Below are 7,262 nucleotides of genomic sequence, written 5' to 3' on the forward strand. Positions count from 1 at the left end.
TAGGGGCGATCAGGCCAGGAGAGGTGGGTAGTTGGGAGTGATCAGGACAGAGGGGGAGGCAGTTGGAAGCAAGCAGGCCGGCGGGGGCAGCAGTTGAGAGTGAGTAGGATGGTGTGGGGGGGCAGTTGGGGGTGGTCAGACCAGCGGGAGCGTGCAGTTGGAGGTGAGCAGGCTGGCAGGCAAAGTGGTTAGGGGCAATCAGGCAGGCAGGCAGGTGAGCAGTTAGGAGCCAGTGGTCCGGGATTGTGAGAGGGATGTTCCAATGCCTGTGGGATCGGGACTAAACGGGCAGTGGGACATCCCCCGAGGGGTTCCAAATTGGAGAGGGTGCAGGCTGGGCTGAGGGACACCCCCCTCCATGCACAAATTTTGTGCACTGGGCCACTAGTATCCTATCTAATAAAAGAGAAACATGGTAATTAGCCATAACTTCACTACCCTTCCCAGTGGCTAATCAGGGTGATATGCAAATTAACTGCCAACCAAGATGGCGGCCAGCAGCCAGGCAACTGACGCAAACAGGGAGGCATGCTTACTCCAGTGACGGAGGAAGCCAACGCTCCCTGCCTGCCGCTGCTGGTCTCTGAGCTGCTCTCTTAGAAACATCGTTACAAATATAGAAGCTAAACAAAACCACAGAAACCTGCTTTCAGCCAGCTGGGATCTCAGAACTGGAGTTGCAACAAAGTTTCAAATATAGAAGGTAAACAAAGCCAGAAACCTGCTTTCAGCAGCTGAGGTCTCACAGCTAAAGCTGGCTCTCAGCTCCAGTGACAGCCATAGAAGGTAAATAAATATAATAATAATAAAAAAAGGAAAAAAAGTAGATGTTGGGAGCTTCAGTCACCCGCCAGCCTGAAAACGGCCCTCAGTCCCTCACCCAGACTGGCCAGGCACCCCAGTGGGGACCCCCACCCTGAAGGGGGTGTGACCAGCTGGAAATAGCAATCATCCCCTCGTCCAGGTTGGCCAGGCACCCAAGCAGGACCCCCACCCTGATCCCGGACACCCTTCAGGGCAAACCAGCCGGCCCCCACCCATGCACCAGGCCTCTATCCTATATAGTAAAAGGGTAATATGCCTCCCAGCACTGGGATCAGCGGAGCAGCGAGGCCTCCTGGCCCCTGGAGCAGCGTGACAGGGGGCAGCACCCAAACCCCCTGATCTCCCTGCAGCTCTGTGTGTGACAGGGGGCAGGGCCACAACCTCCCTATCTGCCCTGCTCTGTTCATGACAGGGGGGAGCTCCTCAACCCCCTGATTGGCCCTGCTCTGTATCTGAGAGGGGGGAGCTTCCCAAATCCCTGATCGGCACTGCTCTGTGTGTGACAGGGTGTGGTGCCCCAACCCCCCCATGGGCCCTGCTCTGTGTGTGACGGGATGGAGCTGCAACTTCCCCATCAGCCCTGCCCTGAGTGCAACGGGGGCAGTGCCCCAAACCCCTGATTGGCCCTAACCTGAGCATGACTGAGGGTGGCATCGCAACCCCCTGATCGATCCTGCTCTGTGTGTGACAGGGGGGAGCTCCCCAACCCCCTGATCGGCCTTGCTCTGTGTGTGACAGGATATGGAGCCCCAACCCCCCCTGGTGGGCCCTGCTCTGTGCGTGACAGGTGGCAGCGCCCCAACCCCCTGATCTGCCCTGCACTGTGCATGACTGAGGGTGGCATCGCAACCTCCTGATCCGCCCTGCTCTGTGCATGACAGGGGGTGGTGCCCCAACTCTCCAATCGGCCCTGCTCTGAGCCTAACCAGGATCTGCGGGGCAGGCACCTAGGGATTGGGCCTGCCCTCTGCCACCCGGGATTGGGCCTAAGCCAGCAGGTCATTATCTCCCAAGGGGGTCCCAGACTGTGAGAGGACACAAGTGGGGCTGGGGGTGCCCCCCCCTGCCAGTGCACAAATTTGAGTGCACCGGGCCTCTAATATATATATATATATATATATATATATATATATATATATCTCCTATCTAATAAAAGAGAAACATGGTAATTAGCGTATGACCACTAACCTTCCCATTGGCTAATCAGGGTGATATGCAAATTAACTTCCAGCCAAGATGGCGGCCGGCAGCCAGGCAGCTTGAAACTAACATGAGGCTTGCTTGCTTCAGTGATGGAGGACTCCAACGTTCCCCGCCTGCCTTGCTGGCCTCTGAGCCGGCAGTTTGAAACATTGTAACAAACAGAGAAGCTAAACAAAACCCCAGAAACCTGCTTTCAGCGAGCTGGGATCTCAGAGCTGGAGTTATACATTGTTTCGATTATAGAACCGAAACAAACCAGATACTTGCTTTCAGCAGCGGAGGCCTAAGACCTGGAGCCTCAGAGCTAAAACTGGCCCAGAATAAAAAAAAAAAAAAAGGGAGCAGTTGGGAGCTTCAGTCACCCGCCAGCCTGAAAACAGCCCTCATCCCCTAACCCAGGCTGGCCAGGCACCCCAGTGTGGACCCCCACCCTGATCCAGGACACTCTTCAGGGCAAACCAGCCAGCCCCACCCATGCACCAGGCCTCTATCCTATATAGTAAAAGGGTAATATGCCTCCCAGCACCGGGATCAGCAGAGCCATGAGGCCTCCCAGCACCGGGATCAGCGTGACAGGGGGCAGCGCCCAAACCCCCTGATCACCCTGCAGCTCTGTGTGTGACAGTGGGCAGGGCCAAAACCTCCCTATCGGCCCTGCTCTGTTCATGACAGGGGAAGGCGCCCCAACCCCCTGATCAGCCCTGCTCTGTGCCTGATAGGGGAGAGCTCCCCAACCCCCGATCGCCCTGCAGCTCTGTGTGTGACAGGGAGCAGTGCCAAAACCTCCCTATCGGCCCTGCTCTGTTCATGACAGGGGAAGGCGCCCCAATCCCCTGATCGGCCCTGCTCTGTGTGTGACAGGGTGCAGAACCCCAACCCCCTGATTGGCCCTGCTCTGTGCCTGATAGGGGGGAGCTCCCCAACCCCCGATCGCTCTGCGGCTCTGTGTGTGACAGGGTACGGCGCCCCAACACCCTGATCGGCCCTGCCCTGTGTGTGACAGGATGCAGCACCCCAACCCCCTGATGGCCCTGCTCTGGGTGTGACAGGGTGCGCCCCCCTAACCACCCCCCCATGGGCCCTGCTCTGTGTGTGATGGGGTAGAGCCATAACCTCCCCATCGGCCCTGCCCTGAGTGTGACAGTGGCGGCTCCCCAACCCCCCAATCGGCCCTACCCTGAGCATGACTGAGGGTGGCATCACAACCTCATGATCCACCCTGCTCTGTGCATGACAGGGGGCAGCGCCCCAACTCCCCAATCGGCCCTGCTCTGAGCCTGACCAGGGGCTGCACCTAGGGATTGGGCCTGCCCTCTGCCATCCGGGAGCAGCCCTGAGCCAGCAGGTCGTTATCTCCCGAGGGGTCCCAGACTGCGAGAGGGCACAGGCCGGGCTGAGGGACACAAATTTTTGTGCACCGGGCCTCTAGTATATATATATAATATGTTAAGTATCTTTCCCACTTTCCAACCAGTCATTATGACACACACTGACCACCAGGGGGCAGATGCTCAATGCAGGAGCTGTCATGATGTGCACAGAGAAACAACACCACTCATCTGGTGCCACAAAGCAACACTTGGCTTCCCCGAAGTGGGACACAGGCCCCACCACCACCCCAGGGCAACAACCCACCAAATCACAGCTGATGCTGCCATGGCACAAAATGCAGCCCACAGCCCAGCCCAGCCCAGAAATGGTGGTTGTGGGCACTGAGTAATGACGTCATATTTTTGTTGACAATCTGAAGCTGAAATTGTCTACAGAATATGTCTGAAGGCCAACTATTGCCACAACGTACCTCTGAAGCTGAAAGAAAGTGATGTCATTGACAGAATATGTCTGAAGAACAGTTACCGACAAGTACTACCAATACTGGTAGGAACTGCCTTCATAGCGAAAATGAGGTAAATGAGGATGAAATTATCGAACACAGCTGTGGTGGAATGACTGTTACATGTCAATTTTGCCTATCCCTAAATTTCTCCAATGAAAAACCATCTGGTGGAAAATTTACTCAATGTTGTAGCAAAGGCAAAGTTTCTCATAATGATATGTTTTCCAGAGTACCCAGCATATTTAAAACAATTAATGATAAGTGAAGATTCTGACAGTAAAAATTTCATGGGAAATATTCGTTCAATAAATAGTTCTTTTGCTTTTGCTTCAATGGGTGCAAATATTGCATCACCATCAGGATATGGGCCATACTGTTTTAGAATACACGGTAAAGTTTATCACAGTACTGGAACTTCACATCCTTCAGATGGTCTTTCTTGGAAGTTTGCTCAACTCTATATTTTAGATACAGCTGAAGCAACGAATAAAAGATTAGCAATGCCAGAAAACCAAGCTTGCTCAGAAGGACTCATGATCAATATCAGCAACCTTGTGAATGATATAAATGAATTAACAAAATCATACAAGATGCTACATGAGGTAGAAAAGGAAGCTGAATCTGAAGCAGCAGCAAAAGGTATTGTTACCACGGAAGTAACAATGGCAATTAAATATGATTTTAATAGTGATCCGGGTAGATATAATTATCCCCGTGTAACTGAAGTTGCTGTCACATTCAGAAATGAAGATGGAGAACCTCCTTTTGAAAGGGATTTGCTCATTCATTGTAAACCAGATCCCAATAATCTGAATGCCACTAAAATAAAACAAATCAGTATCCTGTTTCCTACATTAGATGCAATGATGTATCCTATTCTTTTTCCACATGGTGAAAAAGGCTGGGGAACAGATATTGCGTTAAGACTCAGAGACAACAGTGTAATCAATAATAATACTAGACGAAATGTAAGGACACGAGTCACACAAATGCAGTATTATGGATTTTATCTCTCCATCCAGGACATGTTCAATCCTATTTTAAATGCAGGAAAATGAACTCAACAGTATATTGTTGATTCATATTCAAAAATGAAAGCCAATTGGATAAATTTCATTAAAGCAAACCAATCTAAGTTGAGAGTTGGAAAATATAGTGGTTTGATGGATTATCTCACATCTAGTTCTGAAAATGACAATGTGTCAATTGGTAAAATGGTAATAGTTCCATCGTCTTTTGAGGTTAGTCCCAGAAATATGCAGCAGCAATATCAGGATGCAATTGTAACGAAGTATGGTAAGCCTGATTTACAGCAGACCAGGCTATTTTGTTGCATCAGAGGGAGCCTTGATGGGGTACTGATAATTTTTTTCAGTGTTCAGTCTTATGATAAGTAGAAATTCCTTTAAGAGCCTGCCACTAGGTTTTCTCTCAGTCTTACTTTACACTGCTGCTGAATTTTCATATTTTTATTGGCCTCTGTTAGAATTTTAGGGGGGAGATTTTTTGTGACTGTAGTAGAGATGCTTTCCTGAAGTCCTTTTAAAACTGAACATACAGAAAAAGAAATTATCCCTGTTGATTTTTAACAAAATCCAACACCCTTTTCTGATAAAAACTCTCAGCAAAGTGGGAATAGAGGCAACATACCTCAACATAATAAAAGCCTTATATGACATACCCACAGCCAACATCATACTCATTGAGCAAAAACTAAAACAATTTCCCCTAAGAACAGGAACAAGATAGGGATGCCCACTTTCACTACTCCTGTTCAACATAGCACTGGAAATGCTAGCCATAGCAATCAGACAAGAAGAAGAAATAAAAAAAAAAAAACCCAAATTGGAAAATAATAAGTAGAACTGTTCCTATTTGCAGGTGACATGATATTATACCTAGAAAACCCTCAAGACTCCTTCTTGGTCACTCTTGAAAGCTTGGCATGGATCCCTGACATATTGGAGAAAATTGTGTTTGTTTTGTTTTGTTTTGTTTTTGTTTTGTTTTGTAATTAACCCAGATCTCTGAAACAGACGAGATGTAATTTACCTCCACATGCAAAAGGAAGGAATGTGACAGACAAGGACTGGATTCTGGGAGCAAGATTTTTTTTTTAAATCTCCAAAATATCACCTCCAGGAATAAAGACCACTTTGGTTCTCATTTCCTGAATTGTGACTCATGGGTCCTTTCTGGAAAAGGAACATTATTAGGAGCGCAAATAGAAGGCCCTGGAATCAGTTCTACCCTCTTTGTTTATAGGAACTTCACATACCCTGTAGTTGTTAATGTGCTTTTGGTAAAATCACACTGACATTTTAATTACACCCAGAAATTAAGGTCACCACAAGGAAAATGACTGTACAGATTTTACTTCTAATACATTATGTGTTAATAAAATCACTCTTTACATGTTTCTTTTAAAGTTGTATTAACATTGATGGACAGGTACATTTAGTTCACATGTAGATTTTATAGAGATTGGGAAGTGAGGCTTTTTAGATCACTGTAATTTTCTAATATAATTTGCTTTGACACCTCAAAATAAAACTCCCCATAGTTGTTTTTAATTCCAATATCTTTTATGTGCTCTCTGTAGATAAATCAATAAGTTATACAGGTTCATGTTGTACATAGAGAAAATTTATAAATGCTAAAATTATCATTCAAAATGATGTAGTTCTAGTCAGGGGTTGTGATTCAGTTCTGTGTGTGTTCTTGAATTGTCCTCACCCAAATTAACAAACATGAAAAATACTGAAAACCAGTATCAGATGTCTTTTTTAGCTTGAAGAAAACTTGTAGATAATCTGAACCTAATTCTTTATTTTATAGAAGAGAAAACTAAGATTCACTAAGATTAAATATATAACCTAGGTTCATACAGCACAGTCTTAAAATCACTCTTTACAGTGTTTTATGAAATAACTAGAGGCCCGGTACACAAAATTTGTGCATGGGGGTGGGGGGCCCTAAGCCCGGCCTGCACCCTTTCCAATCTGGGACCCCTCGGGGGATGTCTGACTGCCCCTTGCAATCTGGGACCACTGGCTCCTAACTGCTCACCTGATTGCCTGCCTAATCACCCCTAACCCTTCTGCCGGCCTGCCTGATCACACCTAACCACCTCTGCCTGCCTGATCGCCCCAACCACCTCTGCATGCCTGATCACCCCCAACTGCTCCCCTACTGGTCTGATTGCCCCTAACCACCTCTGCCTAGCCCTGCACCTGGGACCCAGAATTTCCTCCCTCTGGCCGGCCACAGGCATCCAGGACCTGGGCCAGCTTCACCTGGGACAGCTGCAGCGGCAAGAGACCATGGGTGGGTGGCTTTGCCCAGGCTGCAGCCGCAGGTGCCTGGGACTTCAGGGCAGGTGGCTTATCTCTCTCCC

The sequence above is a fragment of the Myotis nattereri genome, assembly GCF_964212035.1.
Source record: "Myotis nattereri genome assembly, chromosome: X".
In the NCBI taxonomy this organism is placed as follows: Eukaryota; Metazoa; Chordata; class Mammalia; order Chiroptera; family Vespertilionidae; genus Myotis; species Myotis nattereri.